Below are 23,164 nucleotides of genomic sequence, written 5' to 3'. Positions count from 1 at the left end.
CCAGGTGTGAGCGATTCATTTGCTTTCTCATCCCCAAGAAAGCACATGTCAGAGCATTGATGTGTTTGGGAATCGTTTTTTATTTTAATTCAAAGACATGCATTCAAACACCTTCAAACATGAATGAGCTGGCGGGGGTCATGTGTAAATAAACTTACTGTTGTATTTAATGGAAGTGGGACTCGGTCCTTTCCCCACCACCTGGCTGTGTCCAGCCCAAATCTCCCAGTGGGGAGAGAGCCTTGTGACCATGTCCAGCGGGGTGGCCTCTGGAGAAGCCCCTCATGCTGCTGGGCCTGGAACTTACCAGCCTTTTACCACCCTGACAGCACGCTTTCTTTGCTGTCCATTTATCCTCATATTGATTTTTCTATAAATCCAAAAGCCACTCCCCTCCTAGGCCAGAAGGAGAAACCTCTATTGATTATATTGGAATAAGGTTTGTTGTAAAAAAAAAAAAAAAAAATAGCGAGATACATAAAACATCAAAATGAAGTAAGCCCTTCAAGGGTCCATAAATCACCCAGGATAATGCCGCAAATGAACAGGCCTCTTAAACACCCGGAAAATACGACACCATAAAGCAGTTCTGACAAGAAATCACAGCCCCTGTCTCCATAGCTGCCATTTGAAAAGCCCATCAATAATGGTTATTGCTGTTTGGTAAGCAAAAGAGGGAAGTTGTGTCAGTCTCCTCCAGAAAGTTCCTTCAAAGTCACTTTGCCCGAATGGCCGTGTGGTGTTTTTCACACAGTAAATACATCCCAATTACAAGCGTGTCACGCTAGCTTTTACAGTTCACTAATCACAAACTTTTTGTATGTCATTGCCAACTGGCATCTTTTCCTAATCGGAATTTATGGTGTGTTGGCCATTAGTAGAGACAGGGAGGGTCACAGCAGTTTTGCTCTTCTGGAGTTGGGGAGCTGGGCTCAGGGCCCAAGGTAACATTCCCCGTCCTTCTGTCATCTGAAGGTTGAGGCACCACTAGGCCCAGAAATGGACAGAAGGCAGGGCTCCTCTGGAGTCTCCTCCCTCCTGGCCTAGGCCATCAGGCCCAACCTGGGCCGCTAACCCGCTTCATCTGAAGATTCGCCTTCTCAAAAACTCCAAATCACTGCAGGGACAAGAACTCTCAGCAAAGCCTGAGGTCAGATAGTTCTCAAAAGGCACAGACTTGGGCTCCTCTGAGGGGACTTCCAAGCCCACAGGAGCCATCTCTCCCCCAGGTGGGACCTGGCTGGCCTAGGGTGAATTTGCTTCAAGTTCTAGTCCCTTCACACTCAGCGTGCTGCCTGCCCGCTGACGCCCTCCCAAGTCAGATCTCACTCCCTGGGCCAGGGGCAACGCGCTGAGCACTCTGTACACTCTTTCTGGGCTTCTGCCCCAGCGAACGTCTCCCTGGCCTTGCAGCTTGGCCTAATGACCTGCCCATTCCCCAACCACACAGCTTCAGAACTAGCAGGGGAATGTGCCGCAGTGATGACCCAGGAACCAGAGCAGGAAACAGGACACACCCAAACACAAGGTAACCTTCCATGCTGGGGGCACGGAACACCACAGCACCAGCTACCAGGGACACCAGGGCAGGGCCAGAACGGCCCTCTGAGGACCCACATGATGATTTCACTTAAAAATGACAACAAACTTCACATTTGCCCCTCAGCATTCACAGAAGATTGATACCAGGACCCCTGTGGACACCAGAAACCACAGATGCTCAAATTCTCATAAAGTGGTGTCAAATTTACATATAAACTGCACACATCCTCTTGGATACTTTAAATCATTTCTAGAAGACTTCTAATACGTAATACAATATAAATGCTCTGTAAATACTTGTGCAGTATTGTTTATGGAACAATGACAAGAAAAGTCTGTATGTATTCGGTGCAGACACAATGTTATCAATATGCATTTGAAGCCACAAATGCAAACCTGTGGATAGGAAGGGCTGACTGGATTGTACGTGTAAAAGTGGTCTAGCACCAGTCTGATTTCCCTGTGGTAAAAAAAATTTTTCAGACAAAAAAAAAAAAAAATGGCGCCTGTATGAGTTTTCTAGAACGACTACAACAACATACCACAGACTGAGTGATTAAAACAACAGAAATTTTAGTTCTCACAATTCTGCAGCCCAGAAGTCCAAAGTCAGGGTGAGGACAGGGGCAGGCCCTGTCCAAACACTCTAGGGGAGAATCCTACCTTGCCTCTTCCAGCCTCTGGTGGCTCCAGGCGACCCTCAGCTTGTGTCACCTAACGCTGGTCCCTGTGTCCATCTTCGTGTGGCTTCTTGATTGTGTCATCTCTTCCGCTTCTCATGAAGAGATCTGTCATCAGCTGAAGGCCCACTGAGGCAGCCTAGGATGCTCTCAGCACAAGATCTATAACACGGCACGTCTGCAGAGAGCCTTTTTTCTGACCCAGGGAGGATTCTGTGAGGAGAGCAGTGGCCTCGCTTGGCTGGGAGGCTGGCTAGTTCTTGGCATGCTGGTTAATCACTTGTTACTGCCCCAAGGTCACCTGTATTTCTGATGGCCATCAGCAGCAGACGTATCACCTTCAGAGAGTGGCCAGTGCATTACAGACATCTCGCCAAGGGACCCACGGAAGTATATTCTCAAGGTTTAGCCTGGGAATATGCTTTACTCTGCTGACGAGGCAAACAGGAATTAGGGACTCTCGGGAAAACTGCTGCTTCTGGTTCTAGAGAAAGAAAGGCACAGCTATGCTCAGAGTATCCTGGGCCATGTGGCAAAAGAATGATCCAAGACTAAGGGCCACGCGTGAAGAACACAAGGACCAACCTAAAGCATGGCCTACTGGCCAAATTTGTAGTAAAGGTAGTCAAAAAATTTTTTTAAATGATCATCATAGAGATTTTAACATATTTAGTGAAAAGTAAGATTTACAAGTTCCTAGTGATACTTGGATACTTGGAAAAAAAGAAGATTGGGAAAGAAAGAAGGAAACAGAAAGGAAAAGGAAGAAAACTCTCTTCATCAGAGAATGCCAGCAAAGAAATATAGAAGCGGTAGAATGTGAAAATTGAGTCCATTAAGAGTCAGGAGGCAGGTTGGTGGTGGATACCTGTAACCCCAGGACTGTGGAGCCAGAGTCACAGGCCACGGCGGGGACCACTCACGGGAGCAGCACTCTGGAAGGCAGGGGGGTCACAAGTTCAAGCCCAGCCCGGGCAACTTTCTTTCTTAAAATAGAAAATAAAAAAGGGACACTAGTACTCTTACACAAGAAGGACAGAGTAAGAGGGAGAAGGAGGGATTTAAGGTAGGAACAGAGGCAATGGATATGAGCAAAATATATTATCTACATTGAACCCCCCAAAAATGTATGAAACTAGGCAGAGGGGAGGGGAGGGGAGGGGAGGTTACAGGAGGTTGAAATGATCAAAGTATGCTATGTACGTATATAGATCTGCCAAAATGGAACCCTTTAGTCTGCATAATCGATGAAGAGTAAGCACAGACAAAGGGGACCTGGGGACATAGCTCGGGGCAAAGGCCCTGAGTTCAGTTCACCAAAAAGCAAAGCAAAACAAAAGCAGGGATACATGCTCAAACCCCTCCCGACACGTCTGGAAACCGGTGTTCACCATCACTGGTCTCCGGATCACAGCGATGCCTCTGCAGTGGTTTCCCTTGAAAAGGCACTGCACATGCATCCTCTTCTGGCCAAGAGGGAAGCAACTGAGGGCTGGGGGCTGGAATACACACGCCCACCATGCTCCCTCGCTGTCCTCAGGCAAAACCCTGCCCTGGCTCCTCCACTGCTCTGTCCTCCTGGTCACACTGCCCCCTACAGGGCATGGAAGTGGCCATCTGTCTTCCTCAGCCTGAGATGCCCAGGTACAGGCGCCGTGGGGTTGTGTCAGTAGCAACAAGAGGCACAAAAGCCAGTTGTCAGCTGTCATCAAATGCTGTTTTGCCTGCCTCTTTGAACATTGTCTTAGGGCTTGTGACCAGTTCAGCCTTGCTCTGCCCTCAGGACAGGTGGTACTCTTGCTTTTGGTAATTACCAGGAGTCCTCCCAACCTCAGAGAAAGGAGCCTGTGGCTGTGAGAAACAGGTCTGAATGGCGATCACTTGTGACTCGTATTAATATTTACAACAATAACTTTTTCATGAGTAGAGGGTTTTTCTGTCACTGCAGGAAATGAAATGCAAATTATCAACTGTAAAGATTATAACATAATGAAATAGGACATAAATGATGAAGAACTAATGAATTAAGTGGCTTCAAGGCATGGAGAGAAAAATGTCCTTCAAAAACAAACATGTAGAGAGAGCCAGAGATTAATACTATGGGGACAGGGGGCCTCGGGAGCTCACGCCTGGATTTGTCCCCTCCTAGGCAGGTCCCTGTCCACTCCTTTTATGACTTGGCAGCTCCACCACTGTGCACCCAATTTAGCCAGACACCCAGACACACACACGCGTGCGTGCGCGCACACACAAGATGTCCTCACTCCTCTTCTCAAAACCCAACGACTTCCGTCCTCATCTCTGCCACCCCTTCCAAAAACCCCTCCCCTCCGCCCCAGCAGGCTCCTTTCTGCTCTCCCAACCCACCAAGCCAATGCTCCTGCCTCGGAGGATCTGCACTCTCAGATCCCTCTGCTGGTGTTTCTCCCACCTCCTTCCCGGCTTCACTTAAAGGTCACCTTCCCCATCATCCTGGTTTCCATTCCCACCCCACACACACCTTTTTCCCCAGCTTTATGTCTCACCCAACCATCCATAACCTTGTAGTGCAGTAGACACTTTGCTTTTATTCTGTGTATTATCTTTCTTCGTCCACTAGCATGTGAGCTCCACAAGGTGGGGTTGGGCCCGTATGTTAACTGCTATCTGTCCAGCACCTACCAGGCAGGAGATGCTCAGTAGGACTGGCCGACTTGGCCAGGCCTAGGTCTAATGGGGGCCATAGAGGCTGGGGCCCCTGAACCACACAGACTGAGTGATAAAGTGGGGGGCCCCCAAGGCACACGGCAGAATGGGCCTCCATCTCCAGGCCACCGCTCCCCCACCTGCCCTTCCGTCAGACTCTGGCCCATGGTGCAGAGCAGGTGCTTGGAATCTGGAGCTCTAAGACCAGGACTGTGTGACCTACAGCAAATGAATTTCTCCTCTTACCAGCTAACGTTTCTCAGGCTCTCAGCTCAGGCTGCCATAACAAAGTGCGCTGATTTCTCCCAGTGCTGGCAGCTGAAGTCCAAGATCAGGGCATTTGCAAGGTCAAGTTCTGGGGAGGCCCTGTGCAGGTTGCAGAGAGCCTCCTTCTCTGTCCTTTCACACAGAGAGCAGGGGAAGCTCTGTGTCCCCTTAGAAGGGCACTGATCCCATCCCGGGGGGGGCACCCCTCATGACTTGTGTAACTTTAATCACCCCACTACAGCAGGATTTTAACATGTAAGTGTGGAGGAGACAAAATGCATCCCAAACCCGGTGGAAGTGCTTGGTAAGCCCCTACAGGTCCTTTCCCACTTGAGACCCGGGTGTCCAAGGAGATTGACTGATTGTTGGGCCGACACTCTCTTAACATTTTTACCCAGCTCATCCGTGCCTCTGTGGGCCTGTTTAAAGTCATCCAGCCCCAGGACTCCCTGCCACCCACCCAGAACCAGCCGCAGCCTGCAGCCCAGGGAGGGCCAGTCCCAGATCTGGACATATGCTTGCTAACAGAGCGACCGTGTTCCAGTGCTGAAGCAGATGCTCTCGTGGCCTGGGCTTGCCCACTCAGGCCGTAAATCCTGGCTGCATGGCATCCCCCCTCTCTCAGGGGCTAGAGAAGGCCTGCATTGGGGCCACAGAGCCACATGGGTGGGTGCTGGGGCCTGGCGTATTGTCCCCCAGTGCCTGCTCACAAGGCAGCCTGAGCAGATGAGCCCTCACAAACATGGATTCCATTTTCATACAAATGTCTGTGGTTGTAGCAAAGACACGATGGGGAGACAGAAATGTGACATAAAAGCCAAGTCAATTCTGCAGAAGATGCTTCTCGGTGTTTGGTGGGCTTCTGAGAGCCCTGTTAGCCACCTGTCAGGAATGGGGGGAACCAGATGGAGCACTTTGGAGAAGCATCAAACAAGTTTGAGATGAACCTGCGGGGAGAGGGCTAACGCAGTCAGGCCCAGGGAGCTGCAGGCTGGGGGAGGCAGCGGCATTCAAGAGAAGCAGATAATGAACCACAGACTGCTCCACTCGGCTGAGAAGCAGTGCCAGCTGCAGGGCCCAGCTCCTGCCCCGCTGCCCTCTTGCTGGTTGCCCCAGTGCCCACCACTTCAGAAGCCCAGTGATCCTTCCCAAGATCCACAAGGACCAGAGCCCAGGCAGACTTGGTGGCCGGATCCAAAGCTTTAGCCACGAGGTTGCCACTCCGTGTCCTCTGTCCGTGTGATCACCTAGAAACGGTGAGTGGGGGGCTTCCCCTGTAAGGAAGAAACCAAGGAACTGGATGACAAGGTGGGTAATCTTGATTATCAGCCTGATTCAACAGAGAAAAGCCTAATGGACTAGAAGAACACACTTCTAGTGTGCATGAAAGGGTGGCTCCAGAGATGACTGGCATGTAGGGGAAGCCCCATCCAAATTATAGGCAGCATCACCCAATATCTTCGAAGTCCAGATGGGGGGAAAAAAGCACAGACACGGAGGAAGGAGGAAGTTCCCCGGCCCCATCAAACTTGATTCTGCTTAAGCAAGCAAGTCGTTCTCTGCTGCTGCTGCCTGTGGACAGCAGAGTCCAGCTTCTACAGCCTTTCGATGTAGACTTACACCAGGGACTGTCCAGGGCATGGGAGCATCCAGGTCCTCAGCCTTGGATGGGGTCTGCGTCCTTGGACTCCCTTGTTCTGCGGCTTCCAACTTCTTGGGCTAAGCAGCTCCTGGATCCTGGTTGAAGACAGCCACTCTGCGACAGACCACCAGCCTCTATCCTTGAAGCCAATCTAAATCCCCTTATATAATACAAATGGCCTCTAATTTGTGTACTGCAGGCTGTTTCTTGCATAGAGGAGAGAGGGAGGGAAGGAAGGAGGACAGACTGTAAGGTCCAAAATCAGAGCAAAACACAGGACTCAAGGAAGTTAATGGTCATTTAGCTGCAGGGCTTCTCGGAGATTCTACTACCTGTGTGTGATTGTTGCTCTACATCCTCTGTGGAAAGGTGGGGGGTTGCAGATTTTTCACAAAGCACCTTGAGGGCCTAGAGTTTTTAGAACACACTTAGGAAAATGCTGAATGAACCAACTGGTTTCTCTTTCAATGCCAAGACTTAAGTCAAAGTTAGCAAGTTCTATTTTAACAGGACCCAGGTCCCGAGGCACCCATGCCAGGCCAGAGAGCCAGGTCCCGGGCCCAGTCCTGCCCCTAACCCTGTCTACCATGAGCTTTCACTCCACACTTTCATTTCTTTTTTTTTTTTCTTTATTTTCTATGTGCCTTTGAAACATTTAAAAAAAATTTTTTTTTGGTACCAGGGATGGAACTCGGGTCCTTGTGCTTGCACAGCAAGCAGCGAAACCACTGAGCTAAATCCCCAGCCCCTAAAATTTTCAAGAGTACACATTGTCAGTGCCTAACAATTATATTCATCGTGAGGAGTTAGTAAATTCTTTTTCTCTCCATTCTCCATTATTTTCTTTGAAGGCAAAGAGTTTGTGGCCTTCCTGTCTCATTCTACATGAATTTCACATCAGTCGGTATGTGCCTCTGTCAAGAAACAACCTTCAGAGCCAGAGATTTAGCTCAGTGGTTCCAGCACCTGTTTCAAAAGCCCAAGGTCCCGAGTTCAATCCCCAGTGCCAAAAAAAGAAAAAAGAATCAATCTTCATCCAATTTACTGATTAGATATTAAGTATTTATTAATATTTTCCAAGCACCCACTCTGTGCCAGCCCTGTCCTAGGGCTTGGGGGTATAGCAGTGAACAAAAGGGACTTCTGTATTTTAGGTCTGGAATGTACCCTGAGGGCTCACGGGTGGAAGTCTTGGTCCTCAACGCAGCAGCTTTCAGAGGTGGGGTTGGGGGGCAGTGATTAGATCCTGAGGGCTTGGACCTCATCAATGAACTAAACCATTGGGTTCAGAGTTTGATAAGCTATTGGGAGATGATGGAAACAAGGCGGGACACAGTTGAAGAGTGTGTCCTTGAGGGTTTAATCTTGTCTCCGCCCTTCCTCTCAAGCTTTGCTTGCTTCCGGCCACCAGGAGGTGAGCAGCTTGCCTCTGCTGAGTTCTTCTGCTGTAATGTTCCTGCTTCACCACCGGCCCAGAAACCACAGAGCCCAGTGACCATGAACCGAAATCCCTGAAACTATGAACCAAAATAGACTTTTCCTACACTAAGTCAGTCTCTCTCAGATGTTTTGTCATCACAGGAAGCTAAGAAGGACAGGATCCTGTCCTCCTGGAGCCTGTGGTTCACAGTGGAGAGACATAATAAACACCCATATGAGTGGGCATCTACACCAATAGGGTCTGACCTCTAAAGGGGAGCAGAGGACTTATACATGGTGACAAGGAACAAAAGAAAGAGAGGGTGGACAAAGCTTTTACTCTGCGTCAGGTCCCTCAGGCTGTTGCCTGGCTTGGGGAAGGGGAGAGTCAGCCACCACCAGGCCTTATCACTGTCTCTGGCCGACACTGGCTCAGGCTTTGATGGCGACCCTGAGGCCCAGCCAGTTTTCTTCTTCATTGACTCAATGAACTGCAGCTTCTCTCCCCTGGCCACCTGCTCTTTGTCTCAAGTTCACTGAGTTCACTGTGGGAAAGAGAATGAGAGAATCGGGTAATTCTCACCTTTCGTCGTGCCTCTCAGATTAACTCTCCACCTCTGAGGCATCTGTGGGCCCCTGATCCCCTGGGAGACACCGAGAACCTTCTGAGTGTGCCACACAGTGCAGCCTCTTTTCTGGGGGCCGCTGGGGCAGGGTCTTGGGCTCAGAAAGTGCTGCTGGCCACAGTGGCCCCCTTGCCAAGAGGAATGTTTCCAGCAGCTGAGAAGCCAACAGTGAGTCACAGTGGGTCCCCACACTGGAGAACCCACCCTTCCAGCTCCAGGGACAGCTCAAGTTCCCTTCTCGGCCCTTCAGATGTGGTGGGTGGAGGGGGGCAGGAGCTCTGAGCTAAGCGAATGCAGAGAAAGTATGAGGCTCAACAGTCCTGAATTGGACGTGTTCAGAAAACCCACCCGAAAGATGCAGCATGTGAAACCCAAGCAGAGAGGGAGTGGATGCATGAGCACCACTGGGACAGCACGAGGGACTCAGCCCACTGAGTGACAGGTGACCGCTGACACTGGAGGTAGAGCCACCAACTCTTCACACTGGGCTGGGCTGTTTGCTTTTGTTTTGATTGCAAGTTCCGCCATCGCTGCTTACAGACTCCAGGGTCCTGGGCAATTACACAGCCTCTCTGTGCCTCAGGGCCTTCACCATCCACCCGAGGCAAGAGAGGCGTCTCCTTCTAGAGTTGTGAGAAGATCTAAATGGAACCATGCAGTGAAGCATTCGGCTCTAACCTGGCCTACTATACCCCGCCGAGGGGAAGAAAGCTCTGGAGACGGGTGTCCACATCTGGCTTCGCACCTCTGGGTGAAGAGATCTTTCTTACTCTGGAGGCGGGTCTTTCCCAGTGACACTTGCCAATCATTTCATCAGAGATAGGTACAAGGGTCGATGTGCAAAGCTCTTTTCAGCAACATTATTAACAACAGCACAAAACTGGGAACAACCCAAATAACCAAAATAAAGGCAATGGTTACATGTCTTCAGATCCAAACAGTGGGACATTGCAGAGCTGATAAATAAAAGGCTACAGGCGGAATTCTATGTACAATGGGAAACCAATCTGGTAAATTATATACAGTCCACCCTCTGTGTTGGCTGGTGCTGCATCCGGGGATTCAACCAACCTCAAGTCAAAAATATTTGGGGGAAAATTGTGTCTGTGCTGAACATGTGCGGACTTTTTCTTTCTTTATTCCCTACACAATCCAGTATAACAACTATTTACATAGTGTTTACCTTGAATTAGCATTGGAAGTCACTTACATGATTTTAAAGTCTATAGGAGGATTGTGTAGGTGATGTGCAAATACTGCACTGTATGAGAGACTCGAGCATCCGCACAGCTCGGTATTCTAGTAAAATAGCACTGGAATAAAGGAGACAAAAACGGCAATCAGGATTATCTTTGGGTGGTAGGGCTCTGGGTGAGTTTACTTGTCTTCCCTATTTTCCAACTTTTCTAAGACAAATGACTTTTAAAATTTAAAAAAAAAAACATAGTGAGCATGCAATGTTTCATAAGCATGCCACTCAACAAGGCTGATGGGAAATCCAATGCCTCTCAGGTCTTAGAGAGGCCCCTTTCCCTCCCTAGTCTTGCAGTATTCGTGGGAGACCTGTACACCACAGAATATTCAGGAAGTAGCCTCACATCACTCATGATGTGGCATCAAGGGTGGGCCTTTACCAGGTATTCCTCCGGAAGTCCTGCCAATTCTCAGCGAGTGCCTAGACCAGGAACCTTCATCTCTATTGCTTGTGAAGCCTACGAAACAAACAGCCAGCCTCTTCCTGGGTTTAGAAAGTGTCCCAAACCTTCCAGTGAGAACAAAACATTATATTTGTATCTGTCTCTTTTTTGTTACCGTAACAAGATGCCCAAGGCAGGTGACTTTAAAAAAGATGTTTATTTAGCTCAGGGTTTTGTAGACTGAAAATCCAAACAGCTGTGTTTCAAACTCCAAGGAGGGCCCCTTTGGCTGCAATCCCTCATGGCCAACGGCAATAATGGGAGACCCATGCTGGAGAAAGACATCACTTTGGAAAACAGGAAGTCAGAGGCTAGGGTCTCACAATGCTTTCCAATAGAGTCCTCCCAAAGCCTCTTTAGAAGCCCCATGTCTTAAAGCCTCCATCTCACAGCATTGCCACAGTAAAGACCAAGCTGCCAACACATACCAGAGCAACATCCAAACACTGTCGCTGCATCGAGTGCTTGTACACAGGGATCGGGAAACCGGAACAGAACAATGGGCCTTAGCAGGGCAGATGTTCCAGCGTCTGCAGGGCTGGGAAACAGGGAAGGGCAGGAGAGACCAAGGCACGAGCTCCAGGAAGGCCAAGGTGAGGTCTTGGTGAGGCCTGGGTCTGGTGCAGGGCATGAGGGCAGCAGAGCTTGGAGCGGGAGGACTCAGAGCCTGCACCCTGGGAGAATCTGACCAGTTGACCTGGAAAGATGGAGAAAATGACCATGGAGATCTGGAATGCAACGTGTGGCCCCAGACCACATCACTCAGTCAAACAAAAGGTTCATGTGGCCAAGTTATAACGGAGTCAGGGCCAAACTTTACCTCACAATGCATCCGTGCCATTTGCTTGGTCCCTGTATATATAATCGAGACAGAGTCTGGCCCTGAGAAAGGCCTTCCCATGGGGCTGCCCAAGGACAAGGGGTCCGACCCACTGCCACTTGATTAGGCCCCTGATGGATCAAAAAGCAAAGGCAGGCCAAGATGAGGCTGTAAGTCCTGCGGGATGGTTTAAATGTTCACATTTAACAAATGACTGCTTTTAACATTAAAGCCTCACTTGGACTAACTCCAAAGTCTCCACGTAAAGAGGTCCTCGCGAATGAGGAGCTGGGGCCGAGAGGTCTCCTGCCCCTGGCCACCAGGCTGAGCTGCTTGTTTCCGGGGAGTCTCTGGACCAGGCCTGTCCCCAAGACCCTGCGGCCAGGACTCCTCTCACCTACCGTTGCTCTTCTCTTCCTCCTCCTTCCCGCCTCAGCCTCCCAGAGCACTGGGATTGCAGACATGCACCTCCACCCCTGCAGGCTTTGTTCCTATGCCTGGCGAGGACCTGCCGCTTCTGAGGCACGAACTGGAAGTTCAAGGGGAGGTGAGGGGAGCACAGACCCTCTCCAGAGCTGCGGAGGCCCTGGAGGGCCAGGCTCAGGCTGCAGAGGCGGGAGGAGGGCGTGTCCCACACCAGGGACTCATGTGGCCACCCTGCAGCAGTGGCCAGGGGCTTCACCCATGCTGCCCTCTGCACTGGCTGCTGCACGGCCCTCCACCCCCAGCCCCAGCCTGACCCACCACCCTTGCCCACTCAGCCCTCCTCACTCGGATGCTGTCCCAGCACTGCCGGCCTCAGGCTCTGGGCCTGGCTGAGCACTGCCTCAGACCCGTGGGCAAACATCAAGTGCTCGCTCTGCTGTTCTCTCGTCCCTGTCCAGACATCTCTGCGAGCTCCCTGCTCGTGGCTCGGAGATGTCTCCAGCAAATCCCATCACCTCCAGGGTCCCTTTTCACCATAAGGATGATCTGACCTCATCTCCAGATTCAAAGTCCAGGTCAAATCCAAACCTTACATGGCAAAGAGAATATGCTGCCGAGCGGTACACTTAAAAACAGCCAAGACAGTAAGGTTTGCCGGGTGTATCTTACCACAATTAAAAATCAATTTAAACTGTTTTTAAATAAAAATACTTGGGCTGGCCATGGAACTCAGTGGGAGAGCCCTTGTCTACCACATCCAAGGCCCTGCGTTTGTTCCAGCACATCAATGGGCAATCATCAACCATCAATCAGCCACGGATCAAGATTTTAATCTCACAACCAGTTTCAGCCTTTTCATCTCTCCCAGCTCAGGCCTGTACCTCAGCTCAAGTAAGGGAGACGCGTATTACAAGGAATTGGCTCACGTGATAACAGAGGCCGTCAAATTCAAATCAATAGAATCCATGCCCCAGTTTGAATCCAAAGACCAGATTCTCGTAAAACCAGAAATTGCTGAAGTCCTAGGTCATATGCTACCCGGCAGGATTTCTCTCTTTTCTTGGTGGTGGTGATACTGGGGATTAGAACACAGGGCCTCCACAAAGAGCTACATCCCCAGCCCTTTCCTGGTTGGGTTTTTTTTTTTCTGGTACCAGGAATTGAACTCAGGACCTTGCACTTGCCAGGCAGACACAGTGCCACTGAGCTACAGCCTTATCCCACCCCACCCCCTAGCCCTTTCTTATTTTTAATTTTGAGACAGGATCTCACTACATTGCCCAGGCTGGACTTCAACTCAAAGTCCTCCTGCTTCAGCCTCCCAGAATGTTAATCTCATCCAAAAATATCATCATGGAAACTTTCAGAGTAATGTTTGACTGAATATCTGGGCACTCCAGGCCCAAGACCAGTGGACACATAAAATGAAAATGAACTATCATAGGGAGGAGATGCAAATCAGGAGGCCTGGCCTCGACTCTATTCTCAACCCTCACCAGAGGCCGACTCTAGGTCTCGGTTTCTGTGGCTCATCAGATCTGATGAGGCCAACGGGCCAGCTGTGGCACACGCCTGAAATCCCAGGACTCAGGAGGCCGAAGCAGGAGGATGGTGAGTTCAAAGCCAGCCTGGGCCATATAGTAAAACCCTCTCAAAAACAAAACAAAACCAAAAGACAGGAGCTGACATTGCCGCTGTTGTTGTGGTTATGTTAGCTCCTCTTAGTAAATGCCCTCGAGGCTGCCAAGGGCCTTGGCAAACTTCCCGCATGCAACTGTCATGGGGGTAGGGAAGCGGGTGGTGGAATCAGAGCTAAATACCTCCCTACAATGCTGATTTCCAGAGGGGATTTATGGGCCTGTGTAGTCATTATTTCAGAGTGACTTATCAAAAACAAGTGCCAGTAGCCTCCTCATAAGCACAGGAAAGTTGTTTGCCAAACACAACAGACATCAATAATGATGCTCATGGAGTTGTAAATCTCCTAAGCCTGCCTTCCCTTCCTGAGATGAAGACACTTGCTTTGGTTCTCCAAGAGCTCAGAAGTTTCCAAATAGATAACAGAATCCCAAAGTCCATTAAGCAAGGTAATTTACAATAGTGGCAGGCCAAATTCAGGGAAATACATTAGAGCGTTTTCCCATTTGGCTTGTAGAAAAGACATTATTCTAAGCACGCGCGCGCGCACACACACACACATGCGCACACGCACACACAGAGTGAATGCTGTTAGGTGACAATGAGGAAATCGGCTAGCTCCCCTAATGAGTTCATTCCTCCCCCTCACCATGCAGTGCATTAATTGTGAGTGAAAGTTGTGCTACCAGACAAGATTCTCAAAACCCTGACGGGACACCTGGGACCTCATTTCCAGCCCATTAAACAGACATCGCTGGACACTGGAGCAAGAAAAAGGGCGGAGAAAAGGTGACTTGTTTCAGAGTCCTGACTCATACCTCATGTTCTCCCTTGAGCTGTGAAACAAAGAAGCAATTTCAAGTGTTGCACTGCAGACACTGCCAGAGGCCCTGGGGAGTATTTTGGGAGAGGAATTAAACGTAAAGTGATATTAACCATAAAGTGAGATTGCTAAATATTTTTTTCATTTTTCATATTTTAAAAGACAACCAAAAGTTTGGGTTTAAAAGACAAGCAAAACTTTGGCTCTGTTCTCTGCTGCTGTCTCCTGGGTACACGCCTAGCCCCCAGCTCCATTTTCAGGTGTAATCAAGAACCATGCATGGGAATGCATGCCTGTAATGCAGTACTCTGGGAGGCTGAGGCAGGGGGTCACAAGTTTGAGTCCAGCCTGGGCAACTTAGTGACTTGGCATCTTAGTTACTTTTTTGTTGCTGACACAAAATACCCAACATCCACAAGTTAAAAGAGGAAAGGTTTATTTTGGCTCAGTTTGTAGAGGTTTCAGTCCATAGTCTTCTAGCTCCAAGGCAGGGTGGCATGGCAGACGGGCATCACAGAGGAGAAACAGTCCATGGCAAAGCAGGCAGGAGGCAGTGAAGCAGGAAGCAGCAGCAGTGCCCTGCCTTCCATCTTTCCTTTTATATTCCACCCAGGCTACAAGCCTATTGATTAGTGCCACCCACACCCAGTGTGGGGCATCCCATTACCCACACCCAGAACAATGCTAAACCAATCAGTGGACTAATCCAATTATCATACCCTTAACCCACATTCACATCCTAGATGCAGCCACCTCCAGAAAGCCCCACCTAGGAGCGCATAAGGCTTTAGAGGAACAGCTAGATACAAGCCATACCACAGGGCAAGGACCTGTCCCAAAAATTAAAAAATACAAAGTGGGTGAGGATATACCTCAGTGTAATAGCCCTGGATTCAATTCCCTGCAGAAGAAAATAAAATAAATAAAAAGGACTAAGTCATTGGCTGGGGATTTAGCTCAGTGGTTCTGCTGCCTGCCTCACAATCGCAAGGTCCCGCGTTTGATCCCCAGTACCAAAAAAAACAAAAAGAATCAAGTCATCAAGGCAGCTCCTACTTATACAAGAAAATGTGAATTAGTCATACTATTATATGGCTATTCTTTTGGGAGTTTTTCTTTTTGGTTTTTTTGTTGTTTTTTTGGGGGGGGGGGGGTACTAGGGATTGAACTCGGGACCTTGCACTTGTGAGGCAGGCGCCAGAACCACTGAGCTAAATCCCTGGCCCTTCTATGGCTCTTCTAATATGGAGCAACCTTAAGAGATGGAAGAGAAACTAACTTACAGCTCTGTAATTACTGAGATCCTACTGTGTAAATTTGATGTGAAAGGCAGAAGATGAGTTAATAGATAATCAGGATCAATCAGCCTCTCAGTATGGCAAACCCTGGGAAAGCCCAGTGGTATCACTGTCATGAGGTGCAACAGTGATCAGGTGGCACTCTCAATTTCTAATTCCACAGTGTCATTGTCGGGCTTCCTGACTTCCCCCTTGGAAACTGTGTCAGTCAGCTTTCTGTCATTTTGACAAAATACATGAGAATAATAAAAGATGAAGGATTTATTTTGGCTCATGGTTTCAGAGGTTCAGTCCATGGTCAGGTGACTCTATTGCCTTAGGCCTGTGGCAAGCCAAAATCACCAGGGCAGAAGGGTGTGGTAGAGAAAAGCTGCTTACTTCATGGTGGCCAGAAAACGGAGAGACAGAATGAAAGACCCAGAGAAGAAGGGGCCAGAGACAAGATTGACCCTACCTCCTAACAGCCCATCCTGTTATGAACTCAACAATGGCTTAATCCATCGATGAGGTTAGCACCCTCATGATCCAATCATTTCCCATAAGCTGTTCTTTGGGGGACATCTTAGATCCAAACCACAATGGAAACCAAGACTCCCAAACCACGGGAGCCATAAGTTGCAAGGGCAGAAAGCTAAATTGATATGAGTGGCTTATTAGGTATAGTAGGAAAGAGAGCTACTCCCACTTTCACCATCTTGGCCCCCATATTCCTGTTCTAGCTGTAAGAGAAACAGCACCCTAACCAGTCCTTGTTGAGCATATACTGCACCCAGGAAGAGAGAACCCCAGTCTGTCAGGATGTTGTCTCCCAACTGATGCCATACATGGATCCTCCATAGGTCGTTTTGCTGTTACATTGGGTTGAATCAGTGAAAATGTTAATTTTATAGGTCAAGATATTAAACATAAGCAATTTCACATGGTTCAACCTTCTATCAGGTCAGCTGCTTCTAGGTTATGAAGTACATGGTAAGACCAGTGAATCCCATCAGCATGAGCCCCATGCTTTGCTCTTGTTGTAGTCACAGTTTGCAAAGGAATAAATTTAATACAGGACACATAATTTACAGGATTATTTTCTAATATTCACCCAAAAAGTCAAATGCAGAAGAATGCAAGAAATCTGTCCATACACTACAGATCCAAAGAATCCAGCTGATGGCCTGGACCCAAGGCACTATCCCCCACAAGTCCAGCCCAAGGCCTAGAGCCCAGGGCAATGTCTCATGCAAGTCCAGATCAAGGATCTGCACTGGGAAGGCCCAAAGGCCAGTGATGGAAGCTAAAAAGTCTGTGCTGGTGCGATGAAAGATTTGTGCCACCCAGCTGAGAGATCTACAAGTGATGCTCACAGTGAAGATCAGAGCTCCCCTGAGGACAGCAGCCATTCCCAGAGACAGCAAGAACCTGAGTTCCTCTGACAATGAGAACAGTCGAGTTCATACCAAGAAAACCAACTTTGGCAAGCTTCTCCAAGAAAATCAACAGCATGTAATCTTCCCCTCCAGTTCTCCTTTTATGCCATTGGCAACAATTCTCAGGTGGGTCTTCCACGCACAAAACCATCCTGACTCAGTTGAGGGGGCACTCTAAGTTGACTCTTAGCTAATCCACCACAATACATGACTTATTCTACAATAAATGACTTTCTTAGCCAGAAGCAATGATGTGTGAGTCACATAATGGCGAATAAGGCATTTCATAAGTCTGTGAATAGTAGTACTGGTGGAAGTATTAAGGGTAAGGGAGGAAAATTTATGTTCAGAACACCTATTTGAAGGAAGACAAATTACTGTCCCCTCCATGATGGAAGGAATCAAATCTGCCAGGAAATGGTGAACTATCAGGGATGTAGCATGGTTCTCTGTTGTTCAGCAGAGATGGTGATAACAAGACCAGCTTGGAGAAGATCCCAGGATTGGAGTCCAAATGTAGTCTCTATTCCATGCTTTCTTATGCAAATAACTCTCACCCTTTTGAAAAACAGCTCCTGGCTTTCTGGGCCCTGTTGGACTTCAGTGGCTGGCATCAAAAGACCAGGCACCTGGAGCTACCCATCATTCACCAGGTGTTTTTTGACTTCAGTCATGAGACTTGGGTCTTTGCTTATGGGCCCACTGAGCAGGCACTGGAGTCACTGGAAGGTTAGGCTGGCTAACTCAAAGACCACGGTATCAAGTCCATCGGATTACTGAAAGCTTACTTTGCAGAGGATACAACTTGGTATCACACAGGACACAATATTCTCCAGGCTCTATGTGTGCCAGAGAAGTCTACACATACTTCTCCCCAGACTTCCACCAGTCTTCTGATCTGGGTGTCTCCAAAGCTATGACCATACTGCCCAATCATTTGCCACTGCTCATGAATCAGAGTGAATTCACATTTCCGGCCACTTCCAGGTCCAGAGGAAGTAGACAACCCTGGGTAGCTCTTGAAGTTCTGTCCCTCTGGAGGATCTACCACCACTCTCTTTCAAAGTCACCTCTTAGCTAAGGTTAGGGCCATAGTATCCTCTTCCAGATTGCACCACATCCCCTGCAGAACCAGGTATAAACTGGGTCAGTGCTTTTCACTCCGCCAACAAGTTATAAGAAACTCATTATTTGGACAACAGAGTCGGTTGGGGGAGGAAGGCAATGTACTAAGAATCAATCGAGAGCTCCAAGCCACTCACACAGCTTACTGGACCAACTGCTGCTGTGCACGCCCAAACTCACTGCTGGGTGTCAGGTGGGTAGACCAGATGCCTGGTCCCTCAATGCTGGGCATTCAAATCTGACAGAGTTCAGAGAGCCTGGAGATGTCTCTTAAAAGGGGAATAACTATTTGCATGAGAAAGCATGGTTTTTTGTTTGTGTTTTTTTTTTCAAAAACCTGAGGGTCTATGTGGTGATCATCCTACTGGGGCTTATCAGTCTCCATACAACATCCTTATTACCAGACAGCTCCAGTATCATTTTATCTGCGGATCATAGAGCCCAGGGTCAAAGCATTTTGTACTGCTGCCTGGACCTCTGCAGAGTCCTCTCTTGCTCTGGACCTTTGCAAAACTGTGAAACTTTTAAGTCAATATGTGTACCCAGGCAGTATGCTTAGGAGCATCCAAGGCCCCAGCACTGTATCTCTTTACAGGTAAGTAGCTGGAGGTGTAATGACTTCCCTTCTACAGTACTTCAGAGAAAAGAGCCTCACAGTCTACAAAACTACTGCAATTACTGTACTCCCCCAAAGCTCAGACACTTTGTATAAGGGTTCGTGGAAATTAATATGGAGATTCCTCAAAAAACTAAACCTAGGGGTTCCCATTTGACCCAGCAATATCTCTTCTTGGTATCTTCCTGAAAGAATTAAAAGCATCCTACCACAGTGATATATGCACGCCCATGTTTACAGCAGCACAGTTTGTAATAGCTAAATCTTAGAAACAGCCCAAATGCCCATCGACTGATGAATGGATAAGAAAGAGGTGGTTTTTTATACAGTGGAGTACTACTCTGCCATAACGAAGGATGAACTTCAGACATTTACAGCTAAATGGATGGACCTTGAGACTATGCTCCTAAGTGAAATAAATTGGACACATGTTTAAATACTGCATTGTTTCTCTGGTGTGAGAAACTGAAAGTGGAAACACATAATAGATTTGGGGAAATGGGAAGGGGAAAAATGGAGGAGGGAGGGAGAAAGGAAGAGACAAGAAAAAAAAGTGAAAATAGAAGGAAAAAATAGAAACAGAGCTTTTGTACACAGCGAGGGAAGGGGGGGAATGGGATAAAATCAAATTTAAATTTAAAAAAAGACTTTGTATGAGGTTCATCTCCCACCCTCTGGCTCAGATGTGACTAAGCTTCTTTTTTCTCATCTTTTTTTCTTTTTTTTTTTTCCTGTATACTACTGGAAAGTGAGCTCAGGGCACTATACCACAAAGCTACATGCCCAACCATTTTTCGTTTTGTTTTTGTTTTTTGAGACAAGATCTCACTACATTGTTCAGGCTGGCCTTGAACTCATGGTGATCCTCCTGGCTCAGCCTCCATAGTGCTGAGATTACAGATAGGCCCTACCATGCCCAGCTTTTTATTTTAGACAGGATCTTGCTAAATTGCTCAGGTTGGCCTTGCATCTGCAATCCTCTTGCCTCAGCCTCCCAAGTAGCTGAGATTATTGGCTTAGTGGGAAGTATAAGATACTATCAGGTCCAATCAGAATGCTGTCATTGACGCAGCTGATCTGTCGATGTTCTGTGCAATGCCAAGATGATCAAGACCTCTACCATCTACACGTTACCATGGTCCACAGCCAGAAAGATGGCACGGCCCTGAGACAAGCCAACAGTGCACCTGACTGCTAAAGGCAAAGACTCTGGTCCCACTGAAAACTCAGGAGCCAGACTGCTGAATTGTTCCAGTAAAGATACCTGGACTGGAAGAGTGGCCACAATTACAGTCACTGACTGATTTAGGTTTGTAGCAATCTATCATCCTTTTCCAAGAGCTGCCCACCTCCTGCATGGCCCAAACAGACAAGCTCAATGGCTATGCAAAAAATAAATAAATCCCCACCTCTGCACATTTCCAGACTTTCTGAAGCTCATCTTTGAAATCTTCCCTTTGCCTCCTGTCAAAGGGAAAATTCCACATAGCTCCTGGCACTCAGGTCAGAGAGCTGAAGTGATGTCCTGCTAATTTCAGAATGAGTCTGCTCCAGCCACACCTTTGGTGAACAGGGAAATATCACAGAAGGGTCCACGGACCCAGCTGGAAATGCAATTTGGCCAAAACTCCACTGATCACCAAAGCATCATCAACCTTTTGTTCGATGGCAGGCTACAGCGGCATTTAGGTTGCCCAGGAATGAGGAAAAAATAAATCCAGTCCTGAAAGTCCTCACACCCAATGGCTGTGGATCTCCCCGGGACAGTTTCAGCACACTTTCCTGCACACACCTGAATGTGCCCATGGGCTGGCAGACTTCCTCAGGGAGCCCAGGGCCACCTCCGGTCACATGGTCCCCACCTGTGATCAGTTTAAGTCTGAGAAACTGAACGAGGGCCCGTGAGTCCCTGAGAAACCTGGCTGTGCCCCACCCCGGTCTCACTTCCCCTGTCCTGGGAGTGGGAGCATTTGGCAGGGAAGACTGCCTCACAGCAGCCGGGAAGCAAAGAGAGAGAGGAAGGGGCAGCCACAAGACACACCCTCCTGGCACACACCAGTGACCTACCTCTCTCCTCCTACACCCCCGCATGCTGTGGTTTCCCCCACACCCCAACAGTCCATTCAGTTATGAACTCATTGGCTGATGACCCCATTGATGAGATGGAGCCCTTACCATCCAACCCCTTCCCCAGAACCTCATCACTGAACACTGCTGCCTTGGGGCCCAGGCCATGAGCACATGAGCCGGCAGGGCCATAACAGCTCCCCTCAATCTCTGGGAATCCGGGCTCTATCTGCCTTTGGGGTCACCTTCCCTTCTGAGTGGGCTTCTCATGCTAGCACTATCTGTTCTGAAAGAAACACTCATGCATCCATGGGCAGATGAATCCTCTCCCTTGCTGCTCCTCCTCCTCCCCCATCCGCCCACTGTGTCTCACTTTCAGACTTTTCAGGTGACAGCAGCCCTCCCTCAGCACCACAGGCTGCATCCGAGCTACCTAAGTGGTCTTCCTGAAGCCCTTCTTGCTACACTGGCACCTTTGGGGGCTCAGATGAAACTGGGATAAAAAGCCCCTCTTTGACAACCTGTCACAGAGGCATATTTGATTGTGTCTGCATGAACACACAGGAAACAAGTGGCAGCAATTACATCAGGGCAGAAGAACAGGGGACAAGAAAGCGATGGAGAGTTACTTGTCACCATTGGCCATTTTGTACTGCTTCAATTAATTTATTCTGCACATGTTTTAGCAATTCAAAAAATAAAAACTAATGTATCACATTTTGAATTAGATCTTTTAAAGAGACTTCCTTGCTTCTGACCGTAAGAGCTCTTTTCCCAGCCAGAGATATCCTGAGTCCCAGCTTGGGAGCTACACTGTCCTGGGAAAGGGGCCAGCAAGCCAGTAGATCCCACTCTTGACTAGTTGTGAGAACCTGAGCAAGACCCTGGCCTCAGTTTCCCCATTCCCTAAACATCTGCCTTGCCATTCTCCCAGAATCCAAGGAATCGATGTCATCCATCAGACCAACATGCGGCAGAACAGCTGCCTCAAGAGTGAGGGACAAAGTAACCCTCCCGGTTCGAGATCAGCTGGGGTTACTGAGGGGACCATGCGGGGCAGACAGTGCTATGGCCACAAAACCCCAGACACCAGCAGATCAGAGGGGTGCTCACAGCTGGTATGGGGAGGGACCTGAAATGTATCCCCTGCTTGTCCACCAGCCTTCTCCAGCCCCTCCCCAGGTTGCTGGCTCTAGGACTCTCTCCAGACCTTCAGTTTGACCTGCCCAGGCCTCAGGGTCCACCTCACAGGATGAGGCTCACAGACAGAGAGCTGTATGTTATTTCACACGTGCATATGTACACACAGAGCACTTACTTCACTGAGTTCTTGTGCGAGGTCAATTGGCCACTCCATATGAAGAATCTAGCTAGCGTTTCAGTGTTCAAAAAAATGCCAAGTATTATTAATATTAGCATTAATATTAGCATGACTATAAACTGGAGGACATAAATCGTCCCCCAAACTGATCTACCAGCTAGGATCAGGGAGAGTAAATCTCCCCAACAGACCTGGGAAGGAACGGGGACACACACCACACACACACACACACCGCAGCTTCCCTGAGCTGCGGAACTGTACATAGACGCCAGATTCAGAGGAAGCCTGGGGTTTCGGAGCAGGCGGCCTGGGACGGGCAGTCTGATCGGTTTGCCGGCCTCCGCCTGACCTCCTCCCAGGTCTGGCAGTAGGCGGACGCCTCTCCCAGAGGCAGCAGGCTGAGATGGATGAGCATTTTCTCCTCTCAGGGTCCTGGAGAACAGAGGAGGGAATGGAAAAGCCACAGGATAAGTCAGGCTGCTCTGAGATCTGAATCATGGCACCTCTGAGCCAGGAGCTGGAGGCACCATTGGTCTCTAAGTTCACAGGAGTCAGAGCTTCGGCCTCGAGCTGTGTTGGGGCCCAGGACCCTAGGTCCCCTGGAGTTGGCAGTGACCTCCCAGCCTGCCTTCGCTGGGGACCAGACACCAAAAACTCCTCAGGACAAAAGTGGAAATCAGCCTTCAGAGTGCTGATCGGGCAACAGACCGAGGTACATTGCTGTGGTCATTTCTGGGAAGCTCAACGGGAGCTGGCCTGCACCTCGCCTCTCACCATGTTCCCTGCATGCCATAGTGGGCACGGCTGGGCACGACCACCTCCCGCCAGCCTCTAGCTCCCTCTCCCCCTGGAAGGACACACTGGCACAGCGGGCCTCCTGGCCACCGGACCTCTGCCCCAGCTTCCGGCTGACATCTCCTGCCATCTGGGCGATTTGCCTACTAACCCAACAGCAGTGCCCGTCACCTAATGCATGAACACATGGGAACCGGTGCCCTCCAATCTCCGCTTCCTACCAGTGCCTGTGTGTGTGTGTGCCTGTGAGGTCCAGGTCCCT

At 49.0% G+C, this 23,164-nt stretch overlaps 1 long non-coding RNA gene across 2 annotated transcripts in view; it reads right to left on the bottom strand.

Moving 5' to 3' along the window:
• Nucleotides 1-60: 60 nt before the first annotated feature.
• Nucleotides 61-23,164, bottom strand: part of LOC147823008 (uncharacterized) — a 30,411-nt gene continuing 7,307 nt past the window's right edge. The window contains exon 2 of one of the 2 annotated variants that reach the window (XR_015444859.1): nt 61-22,539. This is a non-coding gene — a long non-coding RNA (uncharacterized LOC147823008). The remainder of the gene's footprint in view (nt 22,540-23,164) is intronic. The other variant, XR_015444860.1, reaches the window with a different exon arrangement.

Source organism: Heterocephalus glaber, unplaced genomic scaffold (assembly GCF_053883595.1).
Source record: "Heterocephalus glaber isolate CG9 unplaced genomic scaffold, H.glaber_assembly_v1.0 deba00001606, whole genome shotgun sequence".
Classification (NCBI taxonomy): domain Eukaryota; kingdom Metazoa; phylum Chordata; class Mammalia; order Rodentia; family Bathyergidae; genus Heterocephalus; species Heterocephalus glaber.
This window is presented reverse-complemented; position numbering and strand designations above follow the sequence as displayed.